The sequence below is a fragment of the Zalophus californianus genome, chromosome 6 (assembly GCF_009762305.2).
Source record: "Zalophus californianus isolate mZalCal1 chromosome 6, mZalCal1.pri.v2, whole genome shotgun sequence".
NCBI lineage: Eukaryota > Metazoa > Chordata > Mammalia > Carnivora > Otariidae > Zalophus > Zalophus californianus.
Genome location: NC_045600.1, coordinates 75,350,447 through 75,371,446, shown reverse-complemented (window position 1 = coordinate 75,371,446; position 21,000 = coordinate 75,350,447). Strand labels below are relative to the sequence as shown.

Here is a 21,000-nt window from a genome sequence, read left to right as displayed (position 1 = left end):
CAAAACAAAAAAAACCTTTCCGTGACTATTATTCATATGCACCAGTGAAGTTCTAACTAACTTTTAGCATGTTGCACAGAAACTGGTATAACTTGCCTTCAGTATACTAACATTCATGTGCTCGGTTTTGTTTTGGCAGTTGACAGGAAGTTAATTTGCTTTAGTGAAAATCCCTCATTCCAGCCTTTCTATATAAATAGCTCTTCCTTAATGAAGGGGAGTAAGTCAGAGGGGGAGACGAACCAGGAGAGATGATGAACTCTGAAAAACAAACTGAGGTTTCTGGAGGGGAGGAGGGTGGGGGGATGGGTTAGCCTGGTGATGGGTATTGAGGAGGGCACATTCTGCATGGAGCACTGGGTGTTATGAACAAACAATGAATCATGGAACACTACACCAAAAAAAAAAAAATTTACCAAGGCATCCTGATTAATTATGTAAATTGATAATTAAGAAAAAAAACTAATCATTTTTTCTTTCCTTATAAAATAGAAATTTAAGAGTTCTGTTAGTCTTAATGTAATCTTTATGGTTAAAGAATCTCAAAGAGTGGTACATATAGTTTAATCTAGAACGGTATGTAATTTAAACACCTCATATGAATGAATAAAATTTGCATAACAAAATGAAAAAAAATAAATAAATAGCTCTTCCTTGCTGTTTTATTGTCTATTTATTTAGCGTACCCACTATCGCCTCACAGACCTGTTACTCCAGTATAACCCGCAGTGTCCTAACTAAAGTTACTGACTTGGTCTTATCTGCACGGTTTTTATGCTTCTTGAATCTGATTAACTAGAATATTTCTCTTACTCCTTTTTAATATGTGATGTCCCTTGACCTAATTTATGTGTAGAAGTACTACACCATTGGTTTCCAGTCCCCTATGTGTAAGATACACACTTGTAGGCAGAAAGTCTCTCCCTTCAGGCTTGTAATACCTTTCACGTGGAAGATCAATGAGGGAAATCTTTATATTCTGTATAAAAACAAAATCAAATTTATATACTAAAATCATTTGTCTAAAAATTTAAGTTGTTTTCAAATAAAAATAAAAAAGCAAGCAAACAAACAAAAAAACCCCAAAACTCCCATTTGCTTAAATACCTAAATTTGAGTTAGCTGGTACTCCCAAAAAGTGATCAGAAAAAATAATTTACATGGTATGTGAAAGACTTATCATTTAAATAAATTTTTCCTAGGCACCATTCCTTGTGTTGGCAAGGCTATTAGGCAACTCAGTTGCTATCATATGTAACTATAGTAATAGTGGCCAAAAGGATGTTATTTTGATTTTTATGAAATGCTCAGGTAATATTTGACTTCCAAATTTTATATACTTTTTCCTTAGAAGGTATTAATGTAATAGTATTAATTTGAATTCTATCACTTTTTTTAGGTATCAGGAGCGTATACCTACCAAATGAACCAATGAATGGAGCCAATCACCCCGGGGTGTCTGAGTTTGTGTTCCTGGGACTCTCCAATTCCTGGGAGATCCAGCTTCTTTTTTGCTTTTATTGCCTTTTATATATGTCTAGGATGATGGGAATCCTTCTAGTAGGGGTCACTGTGACTTCTGACCCTTATACCCTCCCCTCCCCATGTATTCTCTGTTAGCCAATCTCTCCATCATTGACCTGATATTTTGCTCCACTGAAGCAGCCAAGATGCTTTGTGATCTTTTCAGGAAGCAGAAAGTCCTCCCCTTTGGGGGCTATCTAGCTCAGGTCTTCTTTTGCCATGCTGTTGGAGGCAATGAGATGTACTGCTCATTGCCATGGTCTTTGACAGATATATGGCCATATGTAAGCCTTTCCATTACCTGACCATCGTGAACTCATGAATGTGCATTTTGATTTTAGTGGTTGTCTGGACCATTGGTTTCATTCACATATTGGCCCAACCAGCTTTTGTGGTAAACTTGCCCCTCTGTAGCTCTAATGTATTAGATAGCTTTTACTGTGACATACCTTGGCTAATCAAATTTGCCTGTGCAGATACTTATAAACTGGTGTTCACGGTCCCTGCTAATAGTGGGTTCATTTCCTTGGCTGCTTTCTTCTTGCTCCTCCTCTCTTACATCTTCTTCTTAGCCACTCTTCAGGAACACTCCTCAGGTAGTTCATTCGAGGCTCTTTTTACTCTGTCAGCTCATATTATTGTGGTGATTTTATTCTTTGGTCCACTGATTTTTTCCATATGCGGCCCTCTCCTTCAGCACATCTCGATAAATTTATAGCCAGATTTGATGCAGTCTTCACTCCTTTTCTAAATCCAGTCATATATACATATATACATTCTTCAGGAACAGAGAGATGGAGATGGCAAAGAGGAGAGTGTTCAGTCAGCTTATGGGTTTTAGAAAAAAATCACTAAATGGCTTTATTGAAACACAAAATTTCCAAGTGACTATCGGTTAATTTTCTGTTCCTTAAAGCCAATCCTCTAGAAGAAGGGACCATCTTTCTGAGTTCTTATTTTGTTCTTTTGTTTGGAACATATTCCTCTTTTCATTTCTCTTGGCTCTCTGTGTTGGTTTCTCTACATTAAATAAAACATCTACCTCTTCCAGTTTTGAAGGAGGGGCCGCATGTAGGAGAGAAAACTTATTGTTAACCCCACCCTAGCTTTTACTGTTGTCTCTCAAACCTTTGTGATAATCCAAGCAGTTCACTATATATATTTAAGGTCTGGCATGCAGGATATTTTATAGGGATCACTAGCTGTGGCAGAGAAAGGGAAGAGGTGGATTGGGCAGAGTGAGAAGTCAAACTGTAATGCAGACTTGAGAAAGCCTTGTCCAGCCTGTTAGGGCTACACTGCAGCAGGCTAAGATGGGTGCACACACACTTCCATCCCCACTGCAATCTGTCTTTGGATGAGGACATGCTCTGAAAACAGTCTTGCAGGAGCTGACGGCTGGGGCAACAAGTATTCCTTCTTTTTCTTCTTCTTTTTTTAAAAAAGAGTTATTTATTTGAGAGAGAGAGAGAGCACAAGAAGGCTCTTGTGTGTGTGTGTGGGGGGGAGGGCAAAGGGGGAGAAATCCTCAAGCTGACTCCCTGCCCAGCCTGGGCCCCAACTCAGGGCTGGATCCCAGGACCCGGAGATCACGACCTAAGCTGAAACCAAGAGTTGGTCACTGAACCAAATGAGCCACCCAGGCACCACCCCCCACTCTTTTTTTTTTAAGTAGGCTCCAAGCCCATCGTGGAACAAAATGCAGGGTTTGAACTCACAACCCTGAGATCAAGACCTGAGCTGAGATCGAGGTGGGTGCTTAATCAGGGAGCCACACAGCCGCCCCAACAAGTTCTTTTGAGGGGCATCTAAGCAGCTCACGACTATGTTCACTGCTTCAGCATAAAGGTGAAAGAAGTCTTATCCTCATTAACAGATGAGAAAACTGAGCCTATAATATATAATATATATCTCTCTATATAAATATATATTTTTAAGGATTTTATCTATTCATTTGAGAGAGAGAGAAGAAGCAGGGAGAAGGACAGAGGGAGAGGGAGAAGCAGGGCCCTTAGTGATGGACCTTGGGCTCCATCCCAGGACCTAGGGATCACAGCCCTAGCAGAAGGCAGCCGATTAACCTACTGAGCCACCCAGGAGCCCTGAGCCTATTATATTATATCTTATTTTTTTTTAAAGACTTTATTTTATTTTATTTGTCAGAGAGAGAGAGCGAGAGAGAGAGTGAGCACAAGCAGGAGGAGTGGCAGGCAGAAGGAGAAGCTGGCTCCCCGTCGAGGAAGGAGCCCAATGTGGGACTCGATCCCAGGACCCTGGGATCACGACCTCAGCCAAAGGCAGATGCTTAATCCACTGAGCCACCCAAGCGTCCCAGCCTATTATATTTTAATAGCTCCCAGTAGTTGAGGGTGTGCCAAGCCTTTCAGGGTTTCAAAAGTGAGGATCTCAAACAGCACCTAGATTCAGGCGGAATGGAAGCCAGACTCTCAGGCAGTAGCTTTTAAAGTATTTAAATATACACCACAAAAATAAAAAATGGTAATTTTATGAGATGATGGAAGTGTTAACTAAGCCTATTATGACAATTATTTTGTAATGATAATATATAAGTGTATCAAATTATCACCTCCTACACCTTAAGCTTATATAATGTTTTATGTCAATTATATCTTAAAGAAGCCGGAACAAAAGTAAAAAAAATTTAAAAAATAAAAGAAATGCAAATACATACAGTTTTATGAGACCACAAGCGTAAGCGTTGTGAACCACTAGTGCCAGGTGATCCAGAGGTGTCCCCTGAGTGGCAGTCACAAAAATCGGGGCTCCAGATGAGCGTATAAGCGCCTCTCTGGGAGATGCAGAATGTATGTTAAGGAATGTTCTCGACTTTATTTTCAGTCAAATAGATCAGGTGCTGGCAAACTTTCTATAAAGGGTGATGAAAGAAAGAACTCTCTATAAAGACCTGACATTTTAGATTTCTTTCTAAGTCAGTATGTCTGTACCTTAACTTTTTGTGGGAATTCATAATGCCTGGCTAGATAAGATTTAATAAACATACGCCTACCTGGATGAGACTAATTGAAAAGCAAAGGAATGTCCAGAAAACTGGGCCTTCTTTGAAATTTCTGGACTGAAGACAGCCAGATCCTTGTTGCAGCTCAATGCACTCAACACTCATCCAGGGAGTAAATGAGAGGAGAAACATTTGTCTTTGGTGGTCACCTCCTCCACGTACTCCCTGCCTGCACACGTCACTCCTCAAGCCGGAGAAAGGGAAAGGACGTCTGCTCATCCAGGTAGGAACTACAGGCACTCCATACCTGCGACGGAGTGACCATTGAACTCACTTTTTTCTTTCTTTCAGGAATGCAGTATTTACTTTTGATTTCTGTCTGATCTATTTTTCTGTCTGTTATAAACTTGTTAGTTATGGGACCGTCTTCAAGTAAGCAACAGGTTGTCCATAAAGACCAACTTCGTATGCTGCTACTCTCCTTTGCAGAGGCAGCCATGCACGACAACTCAGATTGGTGTCTGAGAGCTTTATTTCAGTGTGTGACAATTTTTTTTTTAAAACAAAAGCCTAACTTATGGCCCATCAAGCATACATTGTAGACCTGCTTTGTAAATGAGTAGCCTAAAGGAAAACCATCTTGTCCTTAAAGATATTGATCAATGCTCCTATTCCCTGCATTCCTTGATATTAAAACTTGTGATTCCTGCCTATATGGTAATCTGTAATCTTTTGAGCTTTTACAAGATATAAAAAAGCTTAAAACTCTTTGAAAACTGTTCAGTCTACAGAAACTTTCTTACCTGTGAAGAGTGTGTTTCCTGGGCAGCTGTCCTAACTGGGGCTTGAATAAAAGTTTCTTTCTTACTTTTAGAGATTCTATAAGGTTTGTTCATTTTGTGTCAACAAGGATCAGATGGTAAATAGTTTCAGATTTGTGGGCTGTATGATATCTTTTGCGATCACTCAGTTATGCTGTGGTAGTATTGAAATAGCCATAGACAATACATAAATTAATGGACATTGCCGAGTTCCAATAAAACTTTATTAAAAAAACAGGAGGCAGGACAGATCTGGGGTGCCCAGTATATAGATTTGCCTATTCCCCCAAATATCACAATCTTTGTCTTAAAACAAGTTTAAAATGAAAGGCAGTATAGCATCACACAAAATTTGCAGTTACAGTTCAGAGCCTTTGGTCCCAACGGTACCAACTCACTTGCTGTGTTATCTTACCTGTCACTTAACCCCTCTGAATTTCAGTTTGTTCCAACACTGCACCAGAATTCACAGATTTACGGTTATGACTAATTGAGATAATATTTGACAAGGCTTTATCAATTTAAAAATTAGCCTGGGTTCCTTTCCTGAACTGTAGCCATTTGCTTGAAGTCTATCAGCTTAAAAATAAAATTTGTTTTATCTTCTAATTCACATGAAACTTACCTTTTAATTCTCTCTCCTTTCTCTTACACACACACATGCATGCATGCGCACACACAAATATCATGTGATGCATCTTCATTATTATTATTTTATATATTCTTAAGCTGGTATGTGCTACATTTTTTAGGAGCCCTGCCTCATCCATTCTGATCAAGGATTTACCAATGCCCTTCTTAACTTGTCTCCACACCAGATAAAATTTAAAGGAACATGTAAATTAAGAAGCATTGCAATTAGTTATCTTATAAGGCAAGTTTGAGAATAACATTGGTGTTTTCTACTAAGCCAGAAGATTGGAGATAATAGGGACAATGGAATTATTGTGTGAGAATGCCCCATTGCAGGGAGTCCGTAGAAAGCCCTTGTAAAGGTGCTTGTTGTTGTGATACTTCTCCTAAATAGGACTTTGGAGGAGTTCAAAGAGGTCATAGAATGCCAAAATTGGTTTCCAACAGCAAAGAACGAATATTGGAAATGATATGGATATAAATTATATGAAGATAGTCTCTGGCATTGCCAGGATACTTGTCTTGTTGTTGCAGATGATTTCAGGTAGAACCTTGTTTTGACACTATATGAACTGATCTGTCATAGCAAGGACAAAGTTTGCCATCATTCTAAACCAATATTGCTAGGGAATTTTTAGCAAAAATCACTTAGAGTATCTCTAATACATGCCTTGTTTTCCAACGGTATAATCCTGGCAAAACTCTAAAAGTTAGGCATATGTGGGGGCCAGAATCTCACAACCTATTTGAATACTTCTAAATTGACTTCCTATTATTACTCCTACAATGGGATGTGAATATGTTTTTGTTTTTCTATGTTTGTTTCCAGAATGTCATAGTCTTTGTTAAAGATCCATGGCTCTCACACTGGCAAAATTTTCTTCAGTTTCCCATTTGGGGAATGACGAGGCTTTCATTAAAGAGCTCTGCAAGGCATTCTCACTTACACAAAAACTCCACTTCCACACCATCTCCCATCTTCTGGCCCAGTAGAAAACCTTCAGAAACATCTGAGCTTCGCTAGCTCCTAGGCTCTCCTTTATGGCGTAGTAACAGGTCAATCTGTGCATCTTAGAATATCATCTGATCTTAGACGCCAATCTGTTGCAAGCAGACATGGCCCAATACTACAAGGAACTCATGTAATACACTCGGCCTTATCATTAGCAGATACTACCATCTTTTCTTCATCCTTCCAAGGAAATCTTGCATGACCTAACAGCTGGAGAATTTCCTAGAGGAATCACTGATTCACTTTTTCTGGTTCCATCCAAATGGAGATTTTTATAAGTGATCATTAATTGGAAAACGTGGCCAGAAATGTGTAATTAACCTTAGTTAAAATTAAAATTGACTCTGACAGCTTTTGAGGCTCAATAGCCAACTCTAAGCATTTTAGCCTATGTGATAGTGAACAAATAGCTTTAGACTTTTTATTAGCTAGCCAAGTAAGTTATGTCTGTGCTATTGCCAACACTTTGTGTTGCACTTGGACGTGAGCCAGAAGAAACAATTAATCTCTAAACTGAAGAAGATGGTTTATCTGGCTTGCCACGTAGGTAAATAGATTTAGGGATGCATTGTTTTAGCTTGAGTTTGGTTATTTTAAATTATGTCTCTGAAGCAGTCTGCAGTGTTTAATCATTATTTTGCTCTTGAATTTCTGTGCATTGTGATTGCAAGTGATTTCCAAAGTTTTAAAGGTAGTTATATAACCACTATCATACCACATGATCCAGCTCATCATTTGACAAAAGGAGCATGGAGATCAGTTCCTAATTGGACTCCAAACTGTTGTTTCTGTGACATCAATGCCATCTAGAAATCCTGACAGTGATGTAGTCAAGAGTGAGGCTACTTTTTTTCTGACCCTCTGGATGGGACAAAACACAGTCATCAGTTATGCTTGACTAAGAACTAGAACAACCATCTCCATCAATTGTGTAATTATAACCAGGGAATATCTTGTGATTCACATTGCACTTTTTTTTTTTTTTTGCCTAAAACCTTGCCTTGCCTGCATCAACTCTTGCCTTAAGACCTCAACCAATCCAAAAATTTGCCCAGTTTTTGATAACCTCTTTTAATAACTGTGAGATCAACCCATATGCCATAGAAACCATGTTCTCACTTTTCCTAATTAAGTCTATTTTGGGATTGTGTTTTTCCTTGATGCAGTAAGTCAGTAAAACTGTTTAGTTAATATCATAGAAGATTTTATTTAAGAAGATTTCCACATAAAATCCTTTAAATCACTAACTAATGTTTTTTTAAAATATTTTATTTATTTTTTTAAAGATTTTTTTTTAATTTATTTATTCATGAGAGACAGAGCGAGAGAGAGAAGCAGAAGGAGAAGCAGGCTCCCAAGGAGCAGGGAGCCTGACATGGGGTTCAATCCCAGGACCCTAGGATCATGACTTGAGCCGAAGGCAGATGCTTAACCAGAGACACCCAGGCGCCCCCACTAACTAATGCTTTAAAACATTTAGGAAATTCCTAAACTGAGACTATGAAAAAATTATACCATATTTTTTCTGGTCTTATAAACAAAAACACTTAGTATAAAAAGTCTCCAAATGTGGAAACCTTTAATGCTTGTAATGTGAATTTTAAAATTCATCTTTACTTTAAAAAATAGTAGAAGGATGGGTGGCTATTTCTTTGACTTTTTCTCAGATCAGAAACCATAGTGGCAGTAGCTTCAAATCAAGATTCAGAGGAGGCCAGACACTTTCTCAAACATGTGTCTGCATTTTAGTCTTTGTCTCCTATCTTTATTTGATTTCTAATCCTAAAGAATCAACTTGAGTCTGTCTTTGAGATAAGAGCTCTTTCACTGAAGTTAGTTGCCACTCATTAAATTTTTAGTTTTTTTAAAATTTATTTATTTTATTATGTTATTTTATTTTATTTTATTTTATTTATTTATTTTTTTGTTTTTTTTAATTTTTTATTGTTATGTTAACCACCATATATTACATAATTTGTTTTGGTGTACTGTTCCATGATTCATTGTTTGTTCATAACACCCAGTGCTCCATGCAGAATGTGCCCTCCTCAATACCCACCACCAGGCTAACCCCATCCCCCCACCCTCCTCCCCTCCAGAAACCTCAGTTTGTTTTTCAGAGTCCATCATCTCTCCTGGTTCGTCTCCCCCTCTGACTTACTCCCCTTCATTCTTCCTCTCCTCTATCTTCTTTTTCTTTTTTCTTAAAATATGTTGCGTTATTTGTTTCAGAAGTACAGATCTGTGATTCAACAGTCTTACACAATTCACAGTGCTCACCGTAGCACATATCTTCCCCAATGTCTATCACCCAGCCACCCCATCCCTCCCACCCCCGACCACTCCAGCAACCCTCAGTTTGTTCCTGAGATTAAGAATTCCTCATATCAGTGAGGTCATATGATACATGTCTTTCTCTGATTGACTTATTTCACTCAGCATAACACCCTCCAGTTCCATCCACATCGTTGCAAATGGCAAGATCTCATTCCTTTTGATGGCTGCATAATATTCCATTGTGTATATATACCACCTCTTCTTTATCCATTCATCTGTCGATGGACATCTTGGCTCTTTCCACAGTTTGGCTATTGTGGACATTGCTGCTATAAACATTGGGGTGCACGTACCCCTTCGGGTCCCTACATTTGTATCTTTGGGGTAAATACCCAGTAGTGCAATTGCTGGATCGAATGGTAGCTCTAATTTCAACTGTTTGAGGAACCTCCATGCTGTTTTCCAGAGGGGTTGCACCAGCTTGCATTCCCACCAACAGTGTAGGAGGGTTCCCCTTTCTCCACATCCCTGCCAACATCTGTCGTTCCCTGACTTGTTAATTTTAGCTATTCTGACGGGTGTGAGGTGGTATCTCATTGAGGTTTTGATTTGGATTTCCCTGATGCCGAGCGATGTTGAGCACTTTTTCATGTGCCTGTTGGCCATTTGGATGTCTTCTTTGGAAAAATGTCTGTTCATGTCTTCTGCCCATTTCTTGATTGGATGATTTGTTCTTTGGGTGTTGAGTTTGATAAGTTCTTTATAGATTTTGGGTACTAGCCCTTTATCTGATATGTCATTTGCAAATATTTTCTCCCATTCTGTCGGTTGTCTTTTGGTTTTGTGGACTGTTTCTTTTGCTGTGCAAAAGCTTTTGATCTTGATGAAATCCCAATAGTTCATTTTTGCCCTGGCTTCCTGTGCCTTTGGTGATGTTTCTAGGAAGAAGTTGCTGCGGCTGAGGTCGAAGATGTTGCTACCTGTGTTCTCCTTTAGGATTTGGATGGACTCCTGTCTCACGTTTAGGTCTTTCAACCATTTGGAGTCTATTTTTGTGTGTGGTGTAAGGAAATGGTCCAGTTTCATTCTTCTGCATGTGGCTGTCCAATTTTCCCAACACCATTTGTTGAAGAGACTATCTTTTTTCCACTGGACATTCTTTCCTGCTTTGTCAAAGATGAGTTGACCATAGAGTTGAGGGTCCATTTCTGGGCTCTCGATTCTGTTCCATTGATCTATGTGTCTGTTTTTGTGCCAGTACCACACTGTCTTGATGATGACAGCTTTGTAATAGAGCTGGAAGTCCGGAATTGTGATGCCGCCAGCTTTGCTTTTCTTTTTCAATATTCCTCTGGCTATTCGGGGTCTCTTCTGGTTCCATACAAATTTTAGGATTATTTGTTCCATTTCTTTGAAAAAAGTGGATGGTATTTTGATGGGGATTGCACTGAATGTGTAGATTGCTCTAGGTAGCATTGACATCTTCACAATGTTTGTTCTTCCAATCCATGAGCATGGAACATTTTTCCATTTCTTTGTGTCTTCCTCAATTTCTTTCATGAGTATTTACAGTTTTCTGAGTACAGATCCTTTGCCTCTTTGGTTAGATTTATTCCTAGGTATCTAATGGTTTTGGGTGCAATTATGAATGGGATCGACTCCTTGATTTGTCTCTCTTCTGTCTTGTTGTTGGTGTATAGGAATGCCACTGATTTCTGTGTATTGATTTTATAGCCTGCTACTTGACTGAATTCCTGTATGAGTTCTAGCAGTTTTGGGGTGGAGTCTTTTGGGTTTTCCACATACAGTATCATATCATCTGCAAAGAGTGAGAGTTTGACTTCCTCTTTGCCGATTTGGATGCCTTTGATTTCTTTTTGTTGTCTGATTGCTGTGGCTAGGACTTCTAATACTATGTTGAATAGCAGTGGTGAGAGTGGACATCCCTGCCGCGTTCCTGACCTTAGGGGAAAAGCTCTCAGCTTTTCCCCATTGAGAATGATATTCGCTGTAGGTTTTTCGTAGATGGCTTTTATGATATTGAGGTATGTACCCTCTATCCCTATACTCTGAAGAGTTTTGATCAAGAAAGGATGCTGTACTTTGTCAAATGTTTTTTCTGCATCTATTGAGAGGATCATATGATTCTTGTTCTTTCTTTTGTTAATGTATTGTATCACGTTGATTGATTTGCAGATGTTGAACCAGCCTTGCAGCCCAGGGATAAATCCCACTTGGTCGTGGTGAATAATCCTTTTAATGTACTGTTGGATCCTATTGGCTAGTATTTTGGTGAGAATTTTTGCGTCCATGTTCATCAAGGATATTGGTCTGTAATTCTCCTTTTTGATGGGATCTTTGTCTGGTTTTGGGATCAAGGTAATGGTGGCCTCATAAAATGAATTTGGAAGTTTTCCTTCCACTTCTATTTTTTGGAACAGTTTCAGGAGAATAGGTATTAATTCTTCTTTAAATGTCTGATAGAATTCCCCTGGGAAGCCATCTGGCCCTGGACTTTTGTTTGTTGGGAGATTTTTGATGACTGCTTCAATTTCCTTAGTGGTTATAGGTCTGTTCAGGTTTTCTATTTCTTCCTGGTTCAGTTTGGGTAGTTGATACATCTCTAGGAATGCACCCATTTCTTCCAGATTATCTAATTTGCTGGCATAGAGTTGCTCATAATATGTTCTTATAATTGTTTGTATTTCTTTGGTGTTGGTTGTGATCTCTCCTCTTTCATTCATGATTTTGTTGATTTGGGTCATTTCTCTTTTCTTTTTGATCAGTCTGGCCAGGGGTTTATCAATCTTGTTAATTCTTTCAAAGAACCAGCTCCTAGTTTCGTTGATCTGTTCTACTGTTCTTTTGGTTTCTAGTTCATTGATTTCTGCTCTGATCTTTATGATTTCTCTTCTCCTGCTGGGTTTAGGCTTTATTTGCTGTTCTTTCTCCAGCTCCTTTAGGTGTAGGGTTAGATTGTGTATTTGAGACCTTTCTTGTTTCTTGAGAAAGGCTTGTATTGCTATATACTTTCCTCTCAGGACTGCCTTTGCTGTATTCCAAAGATTTTGGACAGTTGTGTTTTCATTTTCATTGGTTTCCATGAATTTTTTTAATTCTTCTTTAATTTCCTGGTTGACCCATTCATTCTTTAGTAGGATGCTCTTTAGCCTCCATGTATTTGAGTTCCTTCCGACTTTCCTCTTGTGATTGAGTTCTAGTTTCAAAGCATTGTGGTCTGAAAATATGCAGGGAATGATCCCAATCTTTTGGTACCGGTTGAGACCTGATTTGTGACCTAGGATGTGATCAATTCTGGAGAATGTTCCATGGGCACTAGAGAAGAATGTGTATTCCGTTGCTTTGGGATGGAATGTTCTGAATATGTCTGTGAAGTCCATTTGGTCCAGTGTGTCATTTAAAGTCTTTATTTCCTTGTTGATCTTTTGCTTAGATGATCTGTCCATTTCAGTCAGGGGGGTGTTAAAGTCCCCCACTATTATTGTATTGTTGTCAATGTGTTTCTTTGCTTTTGTTATTAATTGCCTTATATAATTGGCTGCTCCCATGTTCGGGGCATAGATATTTACAATTGTCAGATCTTCTTGTTGGATAGACCCTTTAAGTAGGATATAGTGTCCTTCCTCATCTCTTATTACAGTCTTTGTTTTAAAATCTAGTTTGTCTGATATAAGGATTGCCACCCCAGCTTTCTTTTGGTGTCCATTAGCATGGTAAATGGTTTTTCAGCCCCTCCCTTTCAATCTGGGGGGTGTCTTTGGGTCTAAAATGAGTCTCTTGCAGACAGCATATGGATGGGTCTTGTTTTTTAATCCAATCTGATAGCCTGTGTCTTTTTATTGGGGCATTGAGCCCATTCACATTCAGGGTAACTATTGAAAGGTATGAATTTAGTGCCATTGTATTGCCTTTAAGGTGACTGTTACTGTATGTTGTCTGTGTTCCTTTCTGATCTTTGCTGCTTTTAGGCTCTCTCTTTGCTTAGAGGACCCCTTTCAATATTTCTTGGAGGGCTGGTTTCATGTTTGCAAATTCCTTTAGTTTTTGTTTGTTCTGGAAGCTTTTTATCTCTCCTTCTATTTTCAATGACAGCCTAGCTGGATATAGTATTCTTGGCTGCATATTTTTCTCATTTAGTGCTCTGAAGATATCTTGCCAGTCCTTTCTAGCCTGCCAGGTCTCTGTGGATAGGTCTGTTGCCAATCTAATATTTTTACCATTGTAGGTTACATATCTCTTCTCCCGAGCTGTTTTCAGGATTTTCTCTTTGTCTCTGAGACTCGTAAGTTTTACTATTAGATGTCGGGGTGTTGACCTATTTTTATTGATTTTGAGAGGGGTTCTCTGTGCCTCCTGGATTTTGATGCCTGTTTCCTTCCTCACATTAGGGAAGTTCTCTGCTATTATTTGCTCCAATATACCTTCTGTCCCTCTCTCTCTTTCTTCTTCTTCTGGGATCCCAATTATTCTAATGTTGTTTCGTCTTATCGAATCACTTATCTCTCGAATTCTGCCCTCGTGATCCTGTAGTTGTTTCTCCCTCTTTTTCTCAGCCTCTTTACTTTCCATCATTTGGTCTTCTATATCACTGATTCTCTCTTCTGCCTCATTTATCCTAGCAGTTAGTGCCCCCATTTTTGATTGCACCTCATCAATAGCCTTTTTGATTTCGACTTGGTTAGATTTTAGTTCTTTTATTTCTCCAGAAAGGGTTTCTCTAATAACTTCCACGCTTTTTTCAAGCCCAGCTAGTATCTTTAAAGTCATGATTCTGAACTCTAGGTCCGACATCGTACTAATGTCCGTATTGAGTAGGTCCCTGGCTGACGGTACTACCTCTTGTTCTTTTTGCTGAGGTGATTTTTTTCGTCTTGTCATTTTGTCCAGAGGAGAATAGATGAATGAGAGAACAAAATGCTAACAGGTTTACAACGTCCCCAGCAAATATACTGTATACAAATCAGAAAAGACCTGAAACCAGGGGAAAAGAAAGGGAAAGAAAGAAAAAAGAAAGAGAAAAAAAAAAGAAAAAAAAAGATAAAAACAAAAACAGAACAATACAAAAAAAGCAGAATGTGATCAAATATGATCAGGCTAGTGCATAGATCAGTGCCACACACTAGATTTTGGGCGTATTTTGGTCTGTTAGAAAAAAGTGCCTCCTAAAATTTTAAAGGAAGAAAGACATATATGTACAAAATAAGGGTTGATACAATGAAGGGATAGAAGATGACTGTAAAGATGAAAATTATAAAAGATTTTATAAAAGGACTTGATAAGATAAGAAGTTGTTTGAAAAAGAAAGAAGATTAAAAAAAAAAGAAAAAAGGGAGAGAATGTGATCAGGCAGGAGACTAGAACAGAACCATACACTAGTGATTTAGGGTATATTTTTATCTGTTAGAAGAAACTGTATCTCAAAATTTTAAAGAGAGAACAACTTATATATATATATGCCAAAAATAAGGCTAACTACTATGAAGGGATAAAATATGACTCTAAAAATGAAAAATAAAAAATGTTTTTTTAAAACAAAATTGATAAGATGTTGGTTGAAAAAGGGAAAAAGAAAAATTAAAAAAAAGTTAAAAAAATTAACTTTGATGAACTAATGAATCATGGTAAAAAAAAAAAGCCATGAATTCTATGTGCAGTATTCCCCTAGCGCTGGAGTTCTCCCGTTCTCCTTGATCGGTAAACTTGGTCTTGGCTTGCTGGCTGTTCGTGCTGATCTTCTGGGGGAGGGGCCTGTTGCTGTGGTTTCCAAATGTCTTTGCCGGAGGCTGAATTGCCCCGCCCTTGTCGGTCCGGGCTAAGCAAGCTGTTCGGGTTTGATCTCAGGAGCTTTTGTTCCCTGCAAGCTCTCCGTACAGCCTTGGAGGACCAGGGCAAAAATGGTGGCCTCCCAATCTCCACCCGGAGGAGCTGAGAACTTGGGGCCCCGCTCCTCAGTGCGCCCCCAGAGAAAAGCAGTCACTCCCTTGTCCCTGGTCTCCAGCCGCACTCCGCGCTCACCCGGCCTGCGACCGAACGCTTGTATCTCTGGCACCCGGCCCCGTGTGGAGTCTCCAAACCCAGCAGATCCCTGCGGTGCGTTCCCGTGCCGCTCCTCCCCAGGAAGGAAGGGGAGTTTCCCCTCTGCCGCCTGTTGGGTCCCTGCTGCAGGAGCAGTGGCCCGACTGGGCCGTGGATCACAGTCTATGGCAACCCCAAGCTGAGAGCCCGCGCCTCGGCTCCGTCTCTGCAGCTGGCTTCCCCGCTCTGATACCTGGGAGCTCTGGCGCACTCAGGCTGTCCCGGTCTTTCTGTGACCCCAAGGGTCCTGAGACCCCACTGTCCCGCGAGGGTTGCACCCCCGCTTAGCCACTGGAGCGACGTCCCTCAGCGGAGCCGACTTCTGAAAGTTCCGATTTTGTGCTCCGCGGCTCTATCACTTGCCAGAAGCGGCCGGCGGAGGCCCCTCCCCCGCCGTCTATCCTCCCGAATATCGCCTTGGATTCACTTCTCCGCACGTCCTACCTTCCAGTAAGTGGTCGCTTCTCTGTTCAGAGAGTTGTTGCTACTCTCCTCTTTGATCTCCTGTTGAGTTCGTAGGTGTTCAGAATGGCTTGATCCCTATTCAGCTGAATTCCTGAGACCAGACGAAATCCAGGTCTCCTACTCCTCCGCCATCTTGCTCCGCCCCTACCTTTATTATGTTATTTTAATCACCATACATTACATCATTAGTTTTTGATGTAGTGTTCCATGATTCATTTTTTTGCGTAATACAGCAAACTTGAACGCTTCAACTTAATGATTTTATGAGTAACTCAGTTTATGATAACACAATTCAATTACTTGTAAGACCTTTAAAATCTAGGGTACTCAGAATCCATCAAGTGTCCGAGAATGACAAAAGGCATCCAGCCTTTTTGAAAAACCAACAAAACTTTTCACAAATTCATGTAAACCTTCTGTCTAGCTACGTTGTTTTCATACAATTATCTTTCAAACAGATGTTAAGATGCAGTCCTCATCTAAAAAAGGAAAAATATAATCAAAACAGAGCATTTTTAAGCTACATCCTTACCACTTCCCATCAATAGCCTTGGCATTTAACCAAATTCCTTTGCCAGAAGAGGATTTTTGTTGATTTTTAAAGCTAAAATCAGAAAGATTTTATCAGTCTATGTTGTAAGTCAGTCTTTTCTGGTTAGAAGCCAAATGATGACTTCCTTGTTAGTTTTACTCTCTCTGTTTTCCTTCATGTCAATTATTATTTTCCATATTTTCAATCTATTGAAATACAGACTTGTCTTTAGTATCTGGCTTTTTAGCTTGTTTCTGTGTTTTATCTGTATGAGCCATACATACTGGCAACACTCTGACTCGTTTTTAATTTTCTATAGGTCACTAATTACAAATGGGAAGAAGTCATCCTCAAGTAAGATATTCATAATCTGTAAATTACTAGGCTAGTGGGAAAGGAAAAGGGGAGAAAACTGTGATTATAAACAATTATTCCCATAGCTGCACCAAGCTCCAAAGGCAGGGAGTTCAGTTATTTCTTCAAGCAAGAGAAAGAGCAAGAGAGGAAGATATAAAGATACTTTCCCCACATTTTTATAATTTGTGCTGCAGTTTTTCCGATAAGATTTTGTACTCTCTGTATAGGCAGTTTCTTTATGACTTTTAATTTGATTGTTTTTTCTTGATAATCTGGCAATTTTGTGTAAGTTAATTGTTTTATGAATAATTATATACATGTCTGGAGCAAAATAATTCCACTTCAAGAATTTGTGACTTGACAAATTCTTTATAGAGATAGCTCTTCCTAGACCACCTCCTCCCCTTATTTCAAAATCAACTTCTGTTTGTGCAGAAAGAGTATTTGAGGTGAAGGCGCTGTAAACACATGACAACATTTCTATTTATCTCTATTATATCAGGGTCAAACAGAGAAACTTGATTCATAATAGGTCAGCTTCAGCACTCAACTGAGTATATATAACTTTATTTCATGAAGAATACACTCAAACCAAATCACCTTGGGACAGCACTTTAAATATTCTTGTAGACTAGTTTTTCTGCAGTGAGGCAGTTAGATTTGGCCAGTGGGTACCCACAGGAGAATTTTTACTTTCCTTTGAACATCATTTGACTGGAGGGGAGACTTTTTTTTTAAACCTCAAATTAATCAGATCTTGCTGTGGGAAACAAGGAAATACTTTCTGTTAGGAAAAAATTGAGAATGACTTGGAAATGGCAAAAAAATTAGTGGGTCCCCCTTTCGTGGAATACAGGGCATTGGCTAGGGGGATCCTGTGGGATTGTGTGGTTTTTTGGAATGTGGGCCTTTGTCTTTGATTAGGCTATTTTACAGTCCTATAGAAATTGAAGTTAATTTGTAGAAAATTGAAAGTAATGCATGTTTCCTGTTCAGAACAATGGAAATGGATTCTGTCCATGGCAGTGTCAATACATGCTGTTTATGGCAATGCAAATACAGAGAATGTAAGTTTCTGTAAGTCAAATCTCCATTTTAAGTGATTTTAACATTTTGTTAGTTTGCTCATCAATGAATGACTTTGGATGAGTGTCATGATTTTAGTGGTTTGAAAATTATCGTTTCACTTCTTTATGCAGGGCCAAGTGGCCCTGCAGACACCTGTGTGACCTAGAGTCTGGCACCTCACTTGCAGGACACCCCCAGCAGCTAGCCCCATGGGTTAGTGCTTACCTAACACATCTACCTGGATACTGCCAACCAATCAACAAAATTCAGAGATTGCTTTCCCACTATGGGACAGAATCAGATCATGGACTTTTCCGCTTTAATAGTTACTCCTTTTCTTCCCATTTCCTTCGAACTACCAATCTTTAATTTTTTTTTTCCGTCTGTTTCTGGATTGGATTTGATAAAACGTTTCCATTCAACACTTTCTTCTCTTAATTTTTATTTTACCATACCAACAAGATAGAAATTGAGACTAATTAGCCTCTAAATAGAGGCAAAGGCAAGTGCTTTATTCAAGAAGACTGTAGTAGTGACTATCTGAATAAATTTTAGGTGGCGTTTTTAACGAGACATGTCTTAGCAAACTTTTGTTAACTTAAAGTGAGGTGGTGGTACAGCTTGTTCATTTTCAACACTGCTGTGATTTTTTTCATGACTGGTCAGTTTATGGTTCATGGTGGTCATTACTTGTGATTTGTTTTTGCTCCTGAGAATTTATTGCTCCTATTTTCTTTTTCAGTTCCTAAAACTGCTTTTAGATATGGAGAGTCTTATAGAAGTTCATGAGTGGAAAACTACAGCCTTTCACAGCATCATATGACCTTGGATCCTTACCTAGTAATTTGATGAATTTCCTTTTCCTTATCTCATTAATGCTTCCAGCAAATTTACAGGAAAAAAATAAGAACAGAACCATACAAACTGGTTCTATCCCAAATTAGAGATCAGCTGCAGAGACAGAGAGCTCTCACTGAAAGCCCTAAAGAAAGGGTTCTAGCTTTGTTTTTGGTGTACCTGTGATTTAGTGCTAAGCTAGTTTGTTTTAGTTCCCTGTGTTGGAAGTTGCTATCTGAAAGAAAAGGGCTTTTTGGAGTTTGACTTCACTTACAGTTTTTAGGGCTGGAAAGAGAATGATGGACTTAGGGGCTGAAGTTTTCTGACTAGCAAGAAATATCTATAAACCTTAATAGTGATGGATTTACTTATCACAGAAGTATTGAGTAGTTTTATAGCTTTAGTGAACAAATTTTACTTCTAATAATAAACATATTGTGTTATAACTTAAGTAGACAACTGGAATTCTCTGGGGCAAATATGGTTTCCTGATTAAATGATTACATTGATAAGTCTAGTTTCTTTTTTTAAAAAAACATTTTACTTATTTGAGAGAGAAAGAGCGAGCATGAGCAGGGGGATAGGCAGAAGGAGAGGGAGAAGCAGACACCCCGCTGGGTAGGGAGCCTGACAGCAGGGCTCGATCCCAAGACCCTGGGATCCCAAGATGGGTGTTGGGGTTAATGTAGAGCATGAAACCAGCCATAATACCTGGCCAGCAATCCCTCTACCAACGGATGGAAGATTACTCCAAACTTTGCTGTGAAAGAGAAGAGAAGGAAAGGGGGTCAACACTCAGAGAGGAAGACCCTTTGCTCTTCTTTGCTCCCGCTTTTATTGGTCCTTCAGGATATCCTTATCACTGTTTCTCAAGCACGTGATGTGTGACAAGGGGTCTTACTGAAACTGAGAGGATTTAGGGGAAAGATAAGATGTGCAAATCTGCCTGTTTTACTAAACATAGCCTAAGGGACAATGCACACATCTCTTAGATCACAGGGCGGCTGTTCGGCTAAGAGAGCTTCGGGGAAGGTAACTCCCGGTGGTACTCCAACGGCAAAGTGGGTCATGCGGGCCTCAGCATTCCAAAGGCATAGCCCTTCTCTGAAACCCTCTCTTGCCCTCCGTCTTAGATTTTAGTAAGCCAGGTATTATGGCTGGTTTCATCCTCTACATTAACCCCAGCACCTGGGATCCCAAGACCCTGGGATCATGACCTGAGCCAAACGCAGATGCTTAACCGACTGAGCCACCCAGATGTCCCTATAAGTCTCGTTTCTTTTCAACAATCATCAGTAAAGGCAGAATCTTAAAATTAAAAAAATAGATTATATATTTTCCAGCTTTATTAAGATATTATTGATATATATGCAGCTTTGAGGTGTACAGTGTGATAATTTGATGCCCATATACAAATCAATAAATGTGATATACCACACTAATAGAGTGAAAGATAAAAATCATACGATTATATCAATGGATACAAAAAAAGAATTTAACAAACTTCAACATCCTTTCATGATTAAAAATTCCCACCATATTGGGTGTAGAGGGGATGTACCCAAACAAAATAAAGGCCATGTATGACAAAATGACAGCAAACATCATACTCAATGGGGAAAGTTTGAAACCTTTTCCTGTAAGATCAGGAACAAACAAGACAAGATGCCCACACTTACTGCTTCTACTCGATATAGCACTGGACATCCTAGCCACAGCAAATAGTTAAGAAAAAGAAATAAAAGGCATCCAAATCAGAAAGGAAAAAGTAAATTGTCTATGTTTGCAGTTGATATGATTTTCTTTAATACAGAAAATCCCAAAGACTCCTCCAAAAAAACCCTTAGAACTAATAAATGAATGTAGTGAAGTTGCAGGATACAAAACCAACATACACTTGCATTTCTTACACTAGCAATGAGCTATCTGAAAAAGAAATAAAATAATCTAATTTACAATAGCATCAAAAGAATAAGATACTTAAAAATAAATTTAACCAAGAAGGTAAAAATTCAAAGACTGATTAAAGATATTGAAGAAGACACAAATAAATGGAAATATATCTTGTGTTCATGGATTGAAAGAATGAATAAAATATTTATTTACTCAAACTCTTTCATAGCTATGAGACACTTTAAAATATTTTATAATTATTAATTTTATACTTCTGTAGATTCAGTGCAATACCTGTCAAAATTACAATGGCATTTTTTCACCAAAATAGAAAAAAGAATCCTAAAATTCATATGACAAAAGACCCTAGATAGCTAAAACAATCCTGAGAAAGAAGAACAAAGCTGGAGATACCATACTTCCTAATTTCAAACTTTATTACAGAAAGCTATAGTAATCAAAATAGTATGGTACTGGCATAAAAACAGATACATACATCAGAAAAATA

At 38.8% G+C, this 21,000-nt stretch overlaps 1 pseudogene; it reads left to right on the top strand.

Moving 5' to 3' along the window:
* Window positions 1-1,545: 1,545 nt before the first annotated feature.
* Window positions 1,546-2,423, top strand: LOC113909215 (annotated as a pseudogene).
* Window positions 2,424-21,000: the final 18,577 nt, after the last annotated feature.